The sequence below is a fragment of the Pan troglodytes genome, chromosome 18 (assembly GCF_028858775.2).
Source record: "Pan troglodytes isolate AG18354 chromosome 18, NHGRI_mPanTro3-v2.0_pri, whole genome shotgun sequence".
Classification (NCBI taxonomy): domain Eukaryota; kingdom Metazoa; phylum Chordata; class Mammalia; order Primates; family Hominidae; genus Pan; species Pan troglodytes.
In genome coordinates, this window is record NC_072416.2 from 34,881,165 (window position 1) to 34,900,872 (window position 19,708).

Consider the following 19,708-nt stretch of genomic DNA (forward strand, 5'->3'; position numbering starts at 1 on the left):
TCTCCAAACAGTATTTCTGCATTTCTCTGGCAAAACAATTCAGGATTGCATCTTGGAAGAGGAGCTAGGTCATCCATGACTTCTTATTGCTCCTGTAGTACACTGGCCATGTGTGCTTACTGATGTGCTTCAAGGCCCTGTGGTTCTCACTGTGCCAGATAACAGAGGGTTTCAATTTGTAGCCTACAACATTGTCCCCCAAGGAAGACTGTTATCCTGTTCTTCAAAGCGTTGAAACCTGGCATTGACTTGGCCTCCTTATGGATGAAAGTTCTCTTAGGCATCCATTTTCAGAATAGGGAAGTTTCATCCATATTGAAGATTTTCTCTGGCAAGTAATTTTCCTGCACAATCAGCTTATCTACAGTTTCCAAAAATTCTTCAGCTGCCTTCACATCAGCACTCACAGACTCACCACTCACTTTCTTTTTTTTTTTTTTTCTGAGACACAGTCTCGCTCTGTCACCCAGGCTGGAGTGCAGTGGCATGATCTCAGCTTACTGCAACCTCCGTCTCCCAGAGCGATTCTCCTGCCTCAACCTCCTGAGTGCCTGGGATTACAGGCACGTGCCAACATGCCTGGCTAATGTATTTTTAGTAGAGACAGGGTTTCGCCATGTTGGTTAGGCTGGTCATGAATTCCTGACCTCAAGTGATCCGCCTGCCTTGGCCTTCCAAAGTGCTGGGATTACAGGCGTGAGCCACCATGCCCAACCTCACCACTCACTTTTACGTTATGTAATTAATAACATAATTAATCCTTTAAACCACTCAGAGCTAGCAATAATTCAGCATAATAGTTGGGTCCAGCCGTTTCTTTCAATGTCGCACACAGACTTTTTGTTTTGGCTGAGATCATCATGGTGCTGAGAGAGCTATGCTTCTGTGTCTAGTCTTCAATCCAGGTCATCAGAAGTTTCTCCACATCTTATATAGGCCACCCTTCTCAAATAAATTTATTTATTTATTTATTTATTTTGAGATGGAGTCTCCCTCTGTTGCTCAAGCTGGAGTGCAGTGACACGATCTCGGCTCACTGCAAGCTCTACCTCCTGGGTTCAAGCGATTTGTCTGCCTTAGCCTCCTGAGTAGCTGGGATTACAGGCGTGTGCCCACCACCACACCCGGCTAATTTTTGTATTTTTCATAGAGATGGGGTTTCACCACATTGGCCAGGCTGGTCTTGAACTACTGACCTCCAATGATCCATCCACCTCAGCCTCCCAAAGTGCTGGGATTATAGGCATGAGCCACTGCACCTGGCCCTGCCCTTCTCAAATTTTTATGAGTCTCATTGCCTTCAATGAAGCAGATCCTTTAATAGCTTCTGTCACTTTGTTCTTGTTCTTTAAGATCATTGCTACGGACGGGGCATGGTGGCTCATGTCTGTAATCCCAACAGTTTAGGAGGCTAAGGCAAGAGGATTGCTTGAGCCCAGAAGTTTGAGACCAGCCTGGGCAACATAGCGAGCCCCTGTCTCTATTTAAAAAGAAAAGAAAGGGCTGGGCGTGGTGGCTCATGCCTGTAATCCCAGCACTTTGGGAGGCTGAGGCAGGTGGATCACCTGAGGTCGGGAGTTCAAGACTAGCCTGACCAACATGGAAAAACCCCGTCTCTACTAAAAATACAAAATTAGCCGGGCGTGGTGGTACAGGCGCCTGTAATCCCAGCTACTCAGGAGTCTGATGCAGGAAAATCGCTTGAACCCAGGAGGTGGAGGTTGCACTGAGCCAAGATTGCACCATTGCACTCCAGCCTGGGCGACAAAGCAAGACTCCATCTAAAAAAAAAAAAAAAAGAAGAAGAAAGTTATAAATAAAACTTTCTATTTTTTTGCATGTCTCATCATTTTTGGTTGAAAGTGACATTTTAAAAACCAAAGTCGGGTGCAGTGGCTCATGCCTGTAATCCCAGCACTTTGGGAGGCTGAGGCGGGCGGATCACGAGGTCAGGAGATTGAGACCATCCTGGCTAACACAGTGAAACCCCGTCTCTACTAAAAATACAAAAAATGAGCTGAGCATGGTGGCGGGCGCCTGTAGTCCCAGCTACTCAGGAGGCTGAGGCAGGAGAATCACTTGAACCCAGGAGGCAGAAGTTGCAGTGAGTCAAGATCACACCACTCTACTCCAGTCTGGGCGACACAGTGAGACTCCGTCTAAAAAAAAAAAAAAAAAAAAGTGTGGCAGCTCTGAAAATTAGACTCCCCCCCTCCCTAGGCTTTGTTATTGTCACTGTACGTTGTTGCTGCTATTTGTTATGTGAATCCCTAGACTAATTCAGTTGCATCTGTATTCTATGTTGTGCAGCCACTGAAGTCTGCTCTGTTAGAGCAGTTAGCCCAGTTAGCTTAGTTGTCAGCTAATGATTGGACAGAGATTTTCTTAAATGCCTTTCACAAATGACTCTCCCAGCTTTTCCGAGGGGCTCTATGTGTGTGTCTCAGTGTTCCAAAGACAGTTTACAGCACTGCTCTAACCTTCCCTTGCTGCCGGCCGGCACAGAGCCACAAGGTCAGCTAGAGGTGAGAGCGTAGGGTCTTCTCAGGTCTTTTCTCTGTATGTTCACAGCCCTAGACATGCTGGTGACCTAGGAATTCCTAAGAATAAGTCAGAGCTTTGCTCTCTATTGGATATGGCATGGTTTTCTTTCCTTTTAAGTTTTTTTGTCAGCCTCTTATATCTCCAACTGGTATTACCACCCCAGGCACTTGTGATGTTAAACAGTTGTCACTGCCTGTTTTTGTTTGTTTTCAACAAATGCCCTAGGGACATGGCTGTTAGTAAAGGAAAAGTCCTGAGTCAGGTCAAATAAAGATAAACCCTGAGGGCTGGGCACGGTGGCTTATGCCTGTAATCCCAGCACTTTGGGAGGCCGAGGTGGGCGGATCACATGAGGTCAGGAGTTCAAGACCAGCCTGGCCAACATGGTGAAAGCCCATCTGTATTAAAAATACAAAATTAGCTAGGCACGGTGGTGCATGCCTGTAGTCCCAGCTACCCGGGAGGCTGAGGCAGGAGAATCACTAGAACCCAGGAGGCAGAGGCTGCAGTGAGCCAAGATTGTGCCACTGTACTCCAGCCTGGGTGACAGAGCGAGACTCCATCTCAAAAAAAAAAAAAAGATAAACCCTGAGAATAGAGCTTTTCAAGGAGTCAGCGGATAGGTCAAATAATGACACTTCTCTGGAAACGGAGCTTTTGTTGAGGTTCAAACCTGTTCTGCCCCTCTAATGGCTGCTAGGCTATTGGTTCTCACAGGTCTCTTAGTTGTGAGGCTCTTAGTTACCAAGATTGCTGTGGACCAATGGAGAGAAGAATGGGAGCAGAGCAAGTTAAAACACCACAAAGCTCACTCTCCTTACTAGGATTCAGCTGTTTTTTCTTGAAAAACCATGCCTTGGAGGCCGGGCGTGGTGGCTCATGCCTGTAATCCCAGCACTTTGGGAGGCCAAGGCGGGTGGATCACCTGAGGTCAGGAGTTAGAAACCAGCCTGGCCGACATGATGAAACCCCATCTCTACTAATAATACAAAAATTAGCTGGGTGTGGTTGTGCACGCCTGTAATCCCAGCTACTCGGGAGGCTGAGGCAGGAGAATCACTTGGACCTAAGAGGTGGAGGTTGCAGTGAGCCGAGATTGTGCCATTGCATTCCAGCCTGAGTGACAAGAGCGAAACTCCAACTCCAAAAAAAAAAAAAAAAAAAAAAGAAAGAAAGAAAGAAAGAAAAACCATGCCTTGGATTGTAATAGCTAGCCTTTGGTTAATTTATAGAGTTCTGAAAAAGCTGATTTGGGCAATTTTTGCCAGTGTTCTCATTGCTTTTATGGGGGAATGGATTTTTGGAAGTCTTTAGTCTGCCATTGCAGAGTATTTCTCTCCTGCTTCCTTTATACACTAGGAGAAACCCTAGGTCTGGTAGCCAAGATCCTGACTCCATTGCCACAGTGAAGAGTCCCAGCCTCTCATTCCTTTCCAGACCTAAGTCATTAGCGGACCCAGAGCTCCTTGATTGAAGGAGATAACCAGTCCCCTGGAGGAAGGTCCTTGCAGCATAAATCTTCCTTCAAGCCTTTCCGAAGTGACCTATGGCCACTCACCAGGGTGTCTGTGCCTTGGGGAGAGGGAATATCCAGGCCCCTTAGGGATTACTAGACATGGGCTCTAAGTTTATGCTTATTCCTAGGGACCCAAAATGCCAGTGTGCTCCACCAGTCAAAATAAGGGCTTAAGGGGGTCAGGGGACAGATGGAATCTTAATTCCAGGCCTCCTCAGTGGGCCCCAGTGGTTCACAGACCCATCCTGTGGTTACTTCCTCAATGCCAGGAAAAACCTAGAATAGACATATTTGGTAGTTGGCACAGTCATTAATGAGACACTCGGAGATACTGGAAGAAATCCTATCACATGTCAGAAATTCAAGAGAAGGAGCCCTGCAATTACATGTGAAACTTAAGGGCTGATCCAGAAGACCAACACCCAAACAACAGGAGTCCCAAAAGAAGAGAACGGGAACAGTGGAGTGGGAAATTTGAGTCTGAAGAGTAAAATGACTCGCATGAATAAAGATAAGCATCTAGACATAGCCTGATAAAATCCCTCAGTCCCAGAAATAGAAAAAACACCCTATAAGCTTCCAGACAAAAAGATTAGGTTACTTATAAGGGAACGAGAATCCTCTAAGGGTGCCCATCTACAAGCCAGAAGATAGTAGAATACAGATTGCTAAGAGAAAAGGAATGTGACCAAAGAATCAAAACCAACCAGTGTAATTGCCTAACCAAGGCAAAAGAAAGACATTTTCTGGCTTACAAGATTCAGTGCATATATCACCTACATGCCCTCTGAGGGATTTCCTTAAGAGAATTCTTTCAGTAGTGGTTACAAATTCACGATAATGACAGATGAAGAGGTAAGGTAGCAGAGTTAGCAATGAATTATGCAATACAGAGAAAGAGTTCAGCTTAGACGGTGGAGGATAGACTGGGAATTTGTGCATCAAGTGTTTAGAGACTGTTTTGCAGAAGTGAGTAATGAAAATCCTAATAACAGTCCCACCATGGTGGTTTACACCTGAAATCCCAGCACTTTGGGATGCTGAGCTAGGAGGATCATTTGAGGCCAGCAGTTCAAGACCAGCCTGGGCAACATAGCAAGACCCTGTCTCTGTCAGGCCTCTGAGCCCAAGCTAAGCCATCACGTCCCCTGTGACCTGCGTGTATACATCCAGATGGCCTGAAGCAACTGAAGATCCACAAAAGAAGTGAAAATAGCCTTAACTGATGACATTCCACCATTGTGATTTGTTCCTGCCCCACCCTAACTGATACGATATATTCTCCCCCCTCCCTGCCTTTAAGAAGGTACTTTGTAATATTCTCCCCTGCCCTTAAGAAGGTACTTTGTAATATTCTCCCTGCCCTTGAGAATGTACTTTGTACACCTATCCCAAACCCATAAGAACTAATGATAATCCCACCACCCTTTGCTGATTCTGTTTTCGGACTCTGCCAACCTGCACCCAGGTGAAATAAACAGCCTTGTTGCTCACACAAAGCCTGTTTGGTGGTCTCTTCACACAAATGCGCATGACATTTGGTGCTGAAACCTGGGACAGGAGGACTCCTTCGGGAGACCAGTCCCCTGTCCTTGCCCTCACTCCGTGAGGAGATCTACCTACGACCTTGGGTCCTCAGACCAACCAGCCCAAGGAACATCTCACCAATTTTAAATTGGGTAAGCGGTCTTTTCACTCTCTTCTCCAGCCTCTCTTGCTACCCTTCAATCTCCATCTCTCGCTACCCTTCAATCTCCCTGTCCTTCCAATTCCAGGTCTTTTTCCTCTCTAGTAGAGACAAAGGAGACACATTTTATCCGTGGACCCAAAACTCCAGTGCCAGTCACGGACTCGGGAAGACAGTCTTCCCTTGGTGTTTAATCATTGCGGGGACACCTGCCTGATTATTCACCCCACATTTCATTGGTGTCTGATCACCGCGGGGATGTCTGCCTTGGTCATTCACCCACATTCCCTTGGTGGCAACTCAACTGTGGGGACGCCTGCTTTGGCTGCTCACCCACATTGCAGCCCAGGGCTGCTCACCACTCCATGTCTCTACCTTTCTCTTTAAACTTACCTCCTTCGCTATGGGCAAGCTTCCGCCCTCCATTCCCCTTTCTTCTCCTTTAGCCTGTGTTCTCAAAAACTTAAAACCTCTTCAACTCACACCTGACCTAAAACCTAAACACCTTATTTTCTTCTGCAATACAGCTTGACCCCAATACAAACTCGACAATGGTTCCAAATAGCCAGAAAATGTCACTTTCAACTTCTCCATCCTACAAGATCTAGATAATGCTTGTTGTAAAATGGGCAAATGGTCTGAGGTGGCTGACATCTACGCATTCTTTTACACATCAGTCCCTCCCTAGTCTCTGCTCCCAATGTGACTCGTCCCAAATCTTTCCTCTTTCTCTCCTGTCTGTTCCTTCAGTCTCCACCCCAAGCTCTGAGTCCTCTGAATCCTCCTTTTCTATGAACCTATCTGACCTCTCCCCTCCTTCCCAGGCTGCTCCTTGTCAGGCCAAGCCAAGTCCCAATTCTCCCTCAGCCTCCGCTCCCTGACCCTATAATCCTTCTATCACCTCCCGTCCTCACACCCGGTCCGGCTTACGGTTTTTTTCCGCGACTAGCCCTCCCCCATCTGCCCAACAATTTCCTCTTAGAGAGGTGACTGGAGCTGAAGGTAGAGTCAAGGTTAATGCTCCTTCTTCTTTTTCTGACCTCTCCCAAATCAGTTAGCGTTTAGGCTCTTTTTCATTAAATATAAAAACCCAGCCCAGTCCATGGCCCGTTTGGCAATAACCCTTAGACGCTCTACCGCCCTTTACTCGACATTAGAAAAAGCTCCAAAAATTAGATTCTGGCCGTCAAACCCTACAACAGGACTTAATTAACCTTGCCTTCAAGGTGTACAATAATAGAGTAGAGGCAGCCAAGTAGCAACATATTTCTGAGTTGCAACTCCTTGCCTCCACTGTGAGAGAAACCCCAGCCATATCTCCAGCACACAAGAACTTCCAAACGCCTGAACCGCTGCAGCCAGGCATTCCTCCAGGACCTCCTCCCCCAGGATCTTGCTTCAAGTGCCAGAAATCTGGCCACTGGGCCAAGGAATGCCCACAGCCCGGGATTCCTCCTAAGCCGTGTCCCATCTGTGTGGGATCCTACTGGAAACTGGACTGTCCAACTCGCCCAGCAGCCACTGCCAGAGACCCTGCAACTCTGGCCCAAGGCTCTCTGACTGACTCCTTCCCAGATCTTCCCGGCTTAGTGGCTGAAGACTGATGCTGCCTGATTGCCTCGGAAGCCTCCTGGACCATCACAGACGCTTTGGGTAACTCTTACAGTGGAGGGTAACTCCGTCCCCTTCTTAATCAATATGGAGGCTACCCACTCCACATTACCTTCTTTTCAAGGGACTGTTTCTGTAACTGTTGTGGGTATTCACGGCCAGGCTTCTAAACCTCTTAAAACTCCCCAATTCTGGTGCCAACTTGGACAACATGCTTTTTTTTTTTTGAGACGGAGTTTCGCTCTGTCACCCAGGCTGGAGTGCAGTGGCGTGATCTCAGGTCAATGCAAGCTCCGCCTCCTGGGTTCACGCCATTCTCCTGCCTCAGCCTCCCAAGTAGCTGGGACTACAGGCACTGGCTAATTTTTTGTATTTTTAGTAGCGACAGGGTTTAACTGTGGTCTCAATCTCCTAACCTCATGATCCGCCGCCTCGGCCTCCCAAAGTGCTGGGATTACAGGTGTGAGCCACCGCGCCCGGCCTGGACAACATTCTTTTATGCACTCCTTTTTAGTTATCCCCACCTGCCCAGCTCCCTTATTAGGTCGAGACATTTTAACCAAATTATTTGCTTCCCTGACTATTTCTGGGCTACAGCCACACCTCAATACCTCCCTCCACAACCCATTATTCTGTTATGGATCTCAAACATGCTTCCTTTACTATTCCTTTGCACCCTTCATCCCAGCCTCTCTTCGCTTTCACTTGGATTGACCCTGACACTCATCAGTCTCAGCAACTTACCTGGGCTGTATTGCCGCAAGGCTGCAGGGACGGCCCTCATTACTTCAGTCAAGCCCTTTCTCATTATTTACTTTTTTTCTGTCCATCTGCTTCTCACCTTATTCAATATTGTAACGACCTTCTACTTTGTAGTTCCCCCTACAAATCCTCCCAACAGGACACCCTCCTGCTCCTCCAACATCTATTCTCAAAGGGATACCTCGTATCCCCCTCCAAAGCCCAAATTTCTTCCTCATTCATTATCTATCTTGGCATAATTCTTCATAAAAACACACGTGCTCTCCCAGTTGATCGTGTCTGGATAATCTCCCAAACCCCAAACCCTTCTACAAAGCAACAACTCCTTTCCTTCCTAGGCATGGTTAGGTACTTTCACCTTTGGATACCTGGTTTTGCCATCCTAACTAAATCATTATATAAACTCACAAAAGGAAACCTAGCTGACCCCATAAATCCTAAATCCTTTCCCCACTCCTCTTTCCACTCCTTAAAAACAGCCCTAAAAGCTGCTCCCACACTAGCTCTCCCTAATTCATCCCAACCCTTTTTGATTACACACAGCTGAAGTGCAGGGCTATGCAGCTGGAATTTTTATACAAGAGCTGGGACCATGTCCTGTAGCCTATCCAAACAACTTGACCTTACTGTTTTAGGCTGCCCCCCCCCCCCACATTATTCCTGATAACACACCTGACCCCCAAGACTGTATCTCTCTGATCCACCTGGCATTCACTCCATTTCCCCATATTTCCTTCTTTCCTGTTCCTCACCCTGATCACATTTGGTTTATTGACGGCAGTTCCATCAGGCCTAATCGCCACTCACCAGCAAAGGTAGGCTATGCTACAGTATCTTCCACATTTATCATTGAGGCCACTGCTCTGCCCCTCTTCACTACTTCTCAGCAAGCTGAACTCATTGCCTTAACTCAGGCCCTCACTCTTGCAAGGGGACTATGCATCAACATTTATACTGACTCTAAATATGCCTTCCATATCCTGCACCACCATGCTGTTATATGGGCTGAAAGAGGTTTCCTCACTACACAAGGGTCCTCCATCATTAATGTGTCTTTAATAAAAACTCTTCTCAAGGCCCTTTTACTTCCAAAGGAAGCTGGAGTCAATCACTGCAAGGGCCATCAAAAGGTGTCAGATCCCATTGCTCAGGGCAACGCTTACGCTGATAAGGTAGCTAAAGAAGCAGCTAGCGTTCCAACTTCTGTCCCTCACGGCTAGTTTTTCTCCTTCTCATCGGTCACGCCCACCTACTCTCCCACTGAAACTTTCACCTATCAATCTCTTCCCACACAAGGTAAACGGTTCTTGGACCAAGGAAAATATCTCCTTCCAGCCTCACAGGCCTATTCTATTCTGTCATCATTTCATAACCTCTTCCATGTAGGTTACAAGCCACTAGCCCGCCTCTTAAAACCTCTCATTTCCTTTCCATCGTGAAAATCTATCCCCAATCCGCCACTCTTGACTCCCTCTTGGAGTGGATAGATGATCTTTGCTGACAGGGCACACTCCAATTCTTTCACCCTGATGAAGTCCTATTCTTTACTTTTATACTCACTCTTATTCTCGTTCCCATTCTTACACCACCCTCTACCTCTCCCCAGCTATCTCCATCACACTATCAATCTCACTGACTCTCTCCTAGCCGTTTCTAATCCTTCTTTAACAAATAATTGCTGGTTTTGCATTTCTCTTTCCTCCAAAATCACCGAGGCCCTGATTTACTCACTGCTGAAAAAGGAGGACTCTGTATATTTTTAAATGAAGAGTGTTGTTTTTTCCTAAATCAATCTGGCCTGGTATATGACAACATAAAAAAACTCAAGGATAGAGCCCAAAAACTCGCCAACCAAGCAAATAATTATGCTGAACCCCCTTGGACACTCTCTAATTGGATGTCCTGAGTACTCCCAATTCTTAGTCCTTTAATACCTATTTTTCTCCTTCTTTTATTCAGATCTTGTGTCTTCTGTTTAGTTTCTCAATTAATACAAAACTGCATCCAGGCCATCACCAATAATTCTATATGACAAATGCTCCTTCTAACAACCCCACAATATCACCCCTTACCCCAAAATCTTTCTTCAGTTTAATCTCTCCCACTGTAGGTTCCCACGCTGCCCCTAATCCTGCTCGAAGCAGCCCTGAGAAACATCACCCATTATCTCTCCATACCACCCCCAAAAATTTTCGCCGCCCCAACACTTCACCACTATTTTGTTTTGTTTTTCTTATTAATATAAGACAGGAATGTCAGACCTCTGAGCCCAAGCTAAGCCATCATATCCCCTGTGACCTGCACGTATACATCCAGATGGCCTGAAGCAACTGAAGATCCACAAAAGAAGTGAAAATAGCCTTAACTGATGACATTCCACCATTGTGATTTGTTCCTGCCCCACCCTAACTGATGCGATATATTCTCCCCCCCACCCCCCCCCACCCTTAAGAAGGTACTTTGTAATATTCTCCCCTGCCCTTAAGAAGGTACTTTGTCTGTAATCCCAGCACTTTGGGAGGCCGAGGTTGGCGGATCACAAGGTCAGGAGATCGAGATCATCCTGGCTAACACGGTGAAACCCCATCTCTACTAAAAATACAAAAAATTAGCCAGGCGTGGTGGCAGGCAACTGTAGTCCCAGCTACTTGGGAGGCTGAGGCAGGAGAATCACTTGAACCTGGGAGGTGGAGCTTGCAGTGAGCCGAGATCACGCCACTGCACTCTATCCAGCCTGGGCAATGGAGCAAGACCTCCAACTCAAAAAAAAAAAAAAAAAAAAAGTACTTTGTAATACTCTCCCCACCCTTGAGAATGTACTTTGTATGCCTATTCCAAACCCATAAGAACTAATGATAATCCTACCACCCTTTGTTGACTCCTCTTTCGGACTCAGCCCACCTGCACCCAGGTGAAATAAACAGCCTTGTTGCTCACACAAAGGCTGTTTGCTGTTTGGTGGTATCTTCACCCGGAAGCGTGTGACAGTCTCTACCAAAAAAAAAAATTTTTTTGAAAATTAGCCTGGCCTAGTGGTGTGCCTTTGTATTCCACTTGGGTGGCTGAGGCAGAAGGATCCCTTGAGCTCCGGAGTTTGAGGTTGCAGTGAACTATGATTATGCCACTGCAGTCCAGCCCAGGTGACAGAATGAGATCTTGTATCTTTAAAAAATAAATGAATAAAAATAAAATAAAACACCAATTCAAGGTACTGGCAGTAGACTCTAGGTGGCAGGAATAGTGTTACTCTCATTTTTCCTCATCTGTATTTCCTGACATTTTACCGTGCACATACATATGGCTTTTTTTTTCTTTTTTTTTTTTTGAGATGGAGTCTTGTTCTGTCACCCAGGCTGGAGTGCAGTGGCGTGATCTTGGCTCACTGCAACCTCCACCTCCCAGGTTCAAGCGATTCTCCTGCCTCAGCCTCCCTAGTAGCTGGGATTACAGGCGCCCGCCACAGTGCCCTAATTTTTTTTTTTTGTATTTTTAGTAGACACAGCGTTTCACTATGTTGGCTAAGCTTGTCTCGAACTCCTGACGTCAGGAGATCCATCCGCCTCAGCCTCCCAAAGTGGTGGTATTACAGGCGTGAGCCACCGCGCCCGGCCATATGGGTTTTATAACAACTACAAATCCTCATAATAGACGAGAACAAAAAATTGTAAACTATCTCAGTAATAAAACTCAAGGACTGGGGAGAGTGGGAGAGTTAGAAGCATGCTAAAGGCAGCGTCTTTCAGGGAGTGATGGAGGAGTTGGCAAGCATAATATTTTGATGGAGGAGGATTATTTACCACGTATCCATAGAGCAATTTAAGGATATGATTGTTAGGAAAGAAGATAAACACTAGCAGGTTAGCAAAGGGAAGGCTGGGTGCGGTGGTTCACGCCTGTAATTGCAGCACTTTGGTAGACTGAGGTGGGTGGATCACTTGAGGTCAGGAGTTTTGAGACCAGCCTGGCGAACATGGTGAAACACTGTCTCTACTAAAAATACAAAAATTAGCCAGGCGTGGTGGCACGCACCTGTAGTCCCAGCTACTCAGGGGGCTGAGGCATGAGAATCGCCTGAACCTGGGTGGCAGAGGTTGCAGTGAGCCAAGATCGGGCCACTGCACTCCAGCCTGGCCAAAATAGCGAGACTCTGTCTGGAAAAAAAAAAAAAAAGGTGGTGGGGTGGGAATTAACAGGAACTTGATGAAACCCACCAAAGTTAAAGAAAAAAAAAAGGCACAGAGGAAAACATTAATGAAATGTAAATAGTAAATGTAAAATAAGGCAGAAAGAAAGTATATTGCTTATTGAAATAAATATGAACAGGCTGAATTAACCTATTATAAGTCAGAGGTTGGCTGGGCGTGCCGTCTCATGCCTGTAATGCCAGCACTTTGGGAAGCTGAGGTGGGAGGATTATATAAGGCCAAGAGTTCATGACCAGTCTGGGCAACATAGTGAGATATCTTCTCTACAAAAAGTTTAAAAATCAGCTGAGCATGGTGGTGCACACCTGTAGTCCCAACTATCCAGAAAGCTGAGGCTGGAGGATCACTTGAGCCCAGGAGTTTGAGGCTACAGTGAGCTATAATTGTGCTACTGCACTCCATCCTGGATGACAGGGAGATACCCTGTCTCAAAAACAAACAAAAGTCAGAGCTTGTCAAACCAAATGACTTTTAAAATCTAGCCATATGCAATGTACAGGAAATGCACATAAAACAAAGTGACAAAAATGTTGAAAATTAATAGATGGACAAAAAAATTCCAGGCCAAAAAAAAAATGATTGGGGGAGGGTGGGTATCATTGAGATTCTGACCATGTTTATTTCTTGGTTTGGGTGGTGGTTATAAGGATATTTTGTTTTGTAATACTATCTTAGACTATTTTTCTATGAATATTTATGTATATGGATGTTTCATAAGTGGTAGGCAGAATAATGGCCATTATTCTGATGTCCTAAAATTCCCACACCCTAACCCCTGGAACACGTGAATGTCTTACTTTACATGGTGAAGGGATTTTGCAGGTGTGATTAAGGACCTTGAGATGGGGGTTGTCTTGGATTATCCAGGGGGGCACAATGTAATCATGTTGGTCTTTAAAATCAGAGACTCGGCCATCCCAGCACTTTGGAAGGCCAAGGCAGGCGGATCACCTGAGGTCAGGAGTTCGAGACCAGCCTGGCCAACATGGTGAAACCCCATCTCTATTAAATATACACAAATTAGTCAGGCATGGTGGCGCATGCCTGTAATCCCAGCTACTCAGGAGGCTGAGACAGGAGAATCGCTTGAACCCGGGAGGCGGAGGTTACAGTGAGCCAAGATCACGCCACTGCACTCCGGCCTGGGCAACAGAGCAAGACTCCATCTCAAAAAGAAAAAAATAAAATAAAATCAGAGACTTATTTCTGATTTTGATCAGAGGAGATGTGATTGTGGAAGAATGGTCAGAAATGCAGTGTGACTGACTCTGAAGATGGAGGGAGGGGCCTCTGGAAGCTGGAAGAGAGAGTGAAACAGACTGTCCCCTAGAGCCTCCAGGAGGGAACACAGCCCTGAAGACACCCTGATTTGATTTCATTTATTTATTATTTTTTGTTGTTGTTTTACAACAATCTCTTTTCCAACAGAAACACCTTGATTTTAGCCCAATGAGACTCATGTCAGACTTCAGACCTATGGAATTGTAATATGATAAATCTGTGGGTTTTTTTTTTTTTTTTTTTTTGAGACAGAGTCTTGCTCTGTCACCCAGGCTGGAATGCAGTGGTGCGATCTCAGCTCACTGCAACCTCTGCCTCCTGGGTTCAAGCGATTCTCCTGCCTCAGCCTCCCGAGTAGCTGGGACTACAGGCGTGTACCACCCGACCCGGCTAATTTTTTTTTTTTTTTTTTGTATTTTTAGTAGAGACAGGGTTTCACCATGTTAGCCAGGATGGTCTCCATCTCCTGACCTCCTGATCCGCCCACCTCGGCCTCCCAAAGTGCTGGGATTACAGGCGTGAGTCACCACACCCAGCCAAATCTGTGTTGTTTTAAGCTACTAAATTTGCTGTAATTTGTTACAGCTATAGAAAACAATACAATAGGCCAGGCGCGGTGGCTCACGCCTGTAATCCCAGCACTTTGGGAGGCCGAGGCGGGCAGATCACCTGAGGTCGGGAGTTCGAGACCAGCCTGACCAACATGGAGAAACCTGGTCTCTACTAAAAATACAAAATTAGCCAGGTGTGGTGGCACGCACCTGTGATCCCAGCTACTTGGGAGGCTGAGGCAGGAGAATCTCTTGATCCTGGGAGGTGGAGGTTGTGGTGAGCGGAGATTGCGCCATTGCACTCCAGCCTGGGCAACAAGAGCGAAACTCCATCTGAAACAAAACAAAAAACAACAACAACAAAAAAGAAAAAGAACAGAACGGAAAAGAAAAATAATACAACAGCAAAAAAAAAGATTTAAAAAAAATTGGCCTTACTGTTATGCCTCTGCTTTACCTCCCTTCTCAGCTTTCACATTACACTTTTAAAATGAATCTGTAATTTTTTCTTTTTTTTTGAACTCCTGACCTCAAATGATCCACCTGCCTCAGCCTCCCAAAATGTTGGGATTACAGGTGTGAGCCACCGCACCCAGCCATGAATCTAATTTTTTCATGGCCGTGGCTTTGTGAGTTGACAGTTATGGGAAAGACAAAGTAGAAAGAGTGCTGAGCTTGAAGACTGGGGCCAGAGTCGTAGTTCCAGCTTTGCTGTGTCACTCGGGGCCTATCGCTTTCCCTCTCTGAGCCTATAGCCTTCATTATTTTATTTTGTTTTTTGCGACAGGGTCTCACTCTGTCACCCAGGCTGGAGTTCAGTGGCACGATCATGGCTCACTGCAGCCTCGACCTCCCAGGTTCCAGCAATCCTCCCGCCTCAGCCTCCTGAGTAGCTGGGACTACAGGCGCCTGCCACTGTGCCCAGCTCATTTTTTTTTACTTTTTGTAGAGATGAGTTCTCACTATGTTGCTGGCCTCGAACTCCGAAGCTCTAGTGGATCTCCTGCCTCTGCCTCCCAAAGTGCTGGGATTACAGGTGTGAGCCACCACGCCTGGCTCTTTCTTTTTTTTTTTTTTAAAGAGACGGGGTCTCGCTCTGTTGCCCAGGCTGAAGTGCAGTGTCACGATCAAAGCTACTGTAGCCTTGAAACTCCTGGGCTCAAGGCATCCTCCTGCCTTCGCCTGCAGTGTAGCTGGGACTACAAGTGAGGATAATCATGCCTGACTAATTTTTTTTATTTTTTGTAGAGATGGGGTCTCGCTATGGTGCCCAACCTGGTCTCCAACTCTTAGCCTCAAGCAATCCTCTCACACTGACCTCCAAAAGTGCTGGGGTTACAGGCATGAGCCATGGTGCCTGGCCTTTTTCTGTCTTTTCTGAGTTCAGCATGGACCTAGCATAGAATGGCACCTCCATGATTGTTGAATGAGTAAACAAATTATTCCTTGCCCTTAAATTAGAAGATAGAATGAGGTGATATCTAAGAAAACTCTTCTCTAAAATTCTAGAAAAATAGAGTAGGGCAGTGGCTAAAAGCCTAGAATCCATGTGTATGAATACATGCATCTATCCATCTATCTCATATATCTATATATCTCACCTGTATCTCAATCTCTTAGCCCAGGGCCTGCCACCTTAGGAAGATGCAGTAAATGGGAGCCATTGTTACCATCACATTCCTGTTCCCCAGGGAGGCTCAAGGGTTCTCATCTCCTTTTCCCCAAACTCCAAGCCCCTCAGCCCAGCTGCTGCTCTAGAAGCCTAGGCAGAAAATGGTTCCTTAGACCAGGCCTTACGACTCCTGGCCTGCCAAAGGAGTGAGACTTCTTTTTTATAAGAACACCCTTTTCATAGTGGTCTTTTAAATTTCATTCTGAAGTTCCTAAAAAAAAGGAAGCTTGCTTTCATTAGAAAAATTGGGAAAAGAGGCCAGGTGCAGAGGCTCACACCTGTAATCCCAGCACACCTGTCTTCTCGGCCAAGGTGGGAGGATCACTTGAGCCCAGGAGTTTGAGACCAGTGTGGCCAACATAGTGAGACCCCGTCTTTACAAAAAAAATAAAAAATTAGCCGGGTGGGCTGGGTGTGGTGACTCACGCCTGTAATCCCAGCTACTCAGGAAGATCAAGCAGGAGGATCGCTTGAGCCCAGGAGTTGGAGGCTGCAGTGAGCTGTACTCCAGCCTGAGTGACAGAGCAAGATCTTGTCCCCCCACCAAAAAATAAAATAAAATTAAATAAATAAATAAATAAATAAACTGGGGAAAGAGATTTTATAGATAAGAAAGTAGAGCCAGAGAGGGTAAGAGACTTGCTGGGGTACCACAGCCAAGCATCACCTCCCTCCCTTACATGACTCTCAACTCCAGAATGTCCCTAAGGAGTGGCCAGAGCAGTAGACTCAGGGATGGGCACCTGGGTTCCAATCCTTGTTGCTCCATTCACTAGCTGTGTGCCCCTGGGCAAGTCACTTCACTGTCCTAGAATTCAGTTGACTTATCTGTAATATTGGAAGAATAGCACCTGGGAAGTAGCGAGGACCAGATAAATTGTAAATGTACCCAGCCCAGTGCTGACACATAGTAACTCGGTGGCAGTTGCAGGCCAGGGGAACAGTCGTTAACTCATCACCAGAGGGGCCAGAACTGGGCAGGGGGAAAGGTGTCCTGAGTGGGAGATCCAGGTCTTGGGGTGCTCCGACTCTGGATCTCTGGGAAGAGGAATCCCCAACTCTGCTTCCCAAGTAGCTAGAAACTGACTTAGGAGGGGGACAGTGTATAGGGAACACTGAAATGCTGCTGTAAACGATGGCTGCAGTTAGCCTCATCTGAACTCTGTGTTTGAGGGTACACACTCTGAAGTCAGATGATACGGATTCAAATCTGCCTCTATTATATACTATGGGACAAGTGACTTCACTTCTCTGTGCCTTGCTTTTCTCATCTGTCAAGTGGAAATAATAAGAGTACTTACCTCACTAAGTTATTGAAATGATTTTGTAAGATTATGCATGTAGTGCTCTGAGAATATTCACCTAGCTCAATGTTAGCTTTTTTTTTTTGAGACTGAGTCTCACTCTGTCGCCCAGGCTGGAGTGCAGTGGTACGATCTTGGCTCACTGCAACCTTCACCTCCCAGGTTCAAGTGATTCTCCTGCCTCAGCCTCCTGAGTAGCTGGGACTACAGGCAGGCACCACCACGCCTGGCTTATTTTTGCATTTTTAGTAGAGACAGGGTTTCACCATGTTGGCCAGGCTGGTCTTGAACTCCTGACCTCAGGTGATCTGCCTACCTTGGCCTCCCAAAGTGCTGGGATTAGAGGTGTGAGCCATCGCACCCGGCCACTATTTTGTTTTATAGGGTCCAGAATTACTCAGATAATTGCTTGGATTTAGGGTTGAGATTCTCACCTAAGTTGAGTGAGACCAGATGGACCCTAATCATCCTGTCTGGAGGTGCTTAGCCTCAAGTTTGGGTCAAGTTGAATTGCACAGCTGTGAGAGAGGTGGACTGAGTTAAATCGGTGTTGAACAAGAGCATGGCAGGACCTGGTTGTTTTGCTTATCTTCTATATGCTATAATTTCAAAAATTAAGGTATAAAATTAAGCTCTCTCTGGAAAAGGATATTCGTGTTATTGGAATGGGTTCTGAATTTAATGGTCTGTTAAAGCCCACAGGGAAAGAATAAGATGAGGAATAGGGTCTGAGGGAGGAGGCAGAGTTCTGATGAAGATGATGGCAAGAGGTGGGAAAGTCCTTGGCCAGGAAGGGGAGAGAGGGAGTCATGGTGAATGCCCTGCGGCTGTGCTCCAGGAAAGTGGTCAGTCCTGAGAGCAGGTGGCGGCCTGACATTCCAGAAACATGGGACCCTATATGCAGGTAATCCCAGCCAGCCTAGAGACTCTGGTGCCCACAGGTGGAATAGGGCAGAAGTCATGGAATGTAAGGGACCCCTGTGGGCTTGGAAAGTGATGCCAGTAGCAACCAAGATGAACTAGAGATCAGACTCTCCTCACCACCAGCACGCACGTTCACACACACCCTCATTCTCCAGGCAGGCAGCACTTCCTGAACTGCGGTGTGCTGTTGAGAGAGGGTGAAAGCCCCAGTGGCAAATGAGATGGGATTTCTGTTTAGAGTCATAAATTGTTTCATAGAAATATTTGAATATTTGTTAGAAGAAGTACCCAAAACAATTCAGCCAGCCTGGTGCCCGCATGTTTTGGGTAGTGGCCAGAGTCCCCTCTCAAGCCTGCTAGTCCATTCCCCACCCCCTATCCTACTTCCAGACTTGGTAAGTAGGTAGTTTTGGCAATCAGACAGACTTGGTTAAGCCTAGCTTCTGTCACTAGCTGTGTGACACTGGACAAGTAATTGTACCTGACTTCTCTGAACCTGTTTCTTCATCGGTAAAATCATGCACTTCTTTACAGGAGTTGTCAGGAAAATGCAATGAAAGAATAAGGTGAGGGTGGTTTTCAAATGATGACCTGGAGAACCGTAAATCAGACAATCCAGTGTTTGCCAAACTTCATTCACATCCCATCTTCCCAACCTCTGACAAATTTGTGGACCACCTCTACTTCTGTTTACTTAATCTTGTTCTTTAAAAATTATCAACTCACGTTTTGATGGAAATAGGTGTATTCAAAAAGGAAACTTTAACCACTGCCATAAATGAGAAATTATCATGTACCCAAGAGTGGTAAAAATAGATACAATAAAACCAAAACAATGCTGTTCAGTTCTAGCTGGCTATGATTACAGGCCAGGGCTCTGAGCTCAAGGAGTTGATTTTGTTAAAAACAACAACAAAAATGTTATCTCAGTCAAAAAAGGCCACATAAAGCCCTAATATGAAATGTCCAAAATAATCAACTCTATAGAGTAGATTTGCAGTAGTCTAGAGCTGTAGTGGGAGGAAGGCTTGGGAGTTACTGTTAATGGGTATGGTTTCTTTTAGGGGTAATGAAAATGTTCTAAAATTGACTGTGGTGATATTTGCAAAACTGTGAAGATACTAAGAATCATTGAACTGTACACTTTAAATGGGTGAGTTGTATGGTGTGTGAGTCATCTCTCTCAGTAAAGGTGTTATTTTAAAATACGTATATATGGGCCGGGTGTGATGGCTCAGACCTGTAATCCCAGCATTTGGGGAGGCTGGGGCAGGCAGATCACTTTTGAGCTCAGGAGTTCCAGACCAGCCTGGGCAACATAGCAAAACCCTGTCTCTACTAAAAATACAAAAATTACCCAGGCATGGTAGCAGCAGCCTGTAATCCCAGCTACTTGGGAGGCTGAGGCAGGAGAATCGCTTGAACCTGGGAGGCGGAGGTTGCAGTGAGCTGAGATCGAGTCCCTGCACTCCATCCTGGGCCACAGAGCGAGACTGTCTCAAAAAAAAAAAAATTGTACAGATATATATACACACACACACATATAGAAAAATTATATGATTTTTCCTCCTCTCTCTATATACATATATATATAGATATATGTATACACACACACACACACACACACACACACACAGAGGAAGGTATAGGT

At 46.0% G+C, this 19,708-nt stretch overlaps 1 protein-coding gene across 2 annotated transcripts in view; it reads right to left on the reverse strand.

Moving 5' to 3' along the window:
- The window catches only part of BCL7C (BAF chromatin remodeling complex subunit BCL7C), a 70,889-nt gene that overhangs the window by 30,919 nt on the left and 20,262 nt on the right, over window positions 1-19,708 (reverse strand). The gene's annotated exons all lie outside the window — the stretch shown is intronic.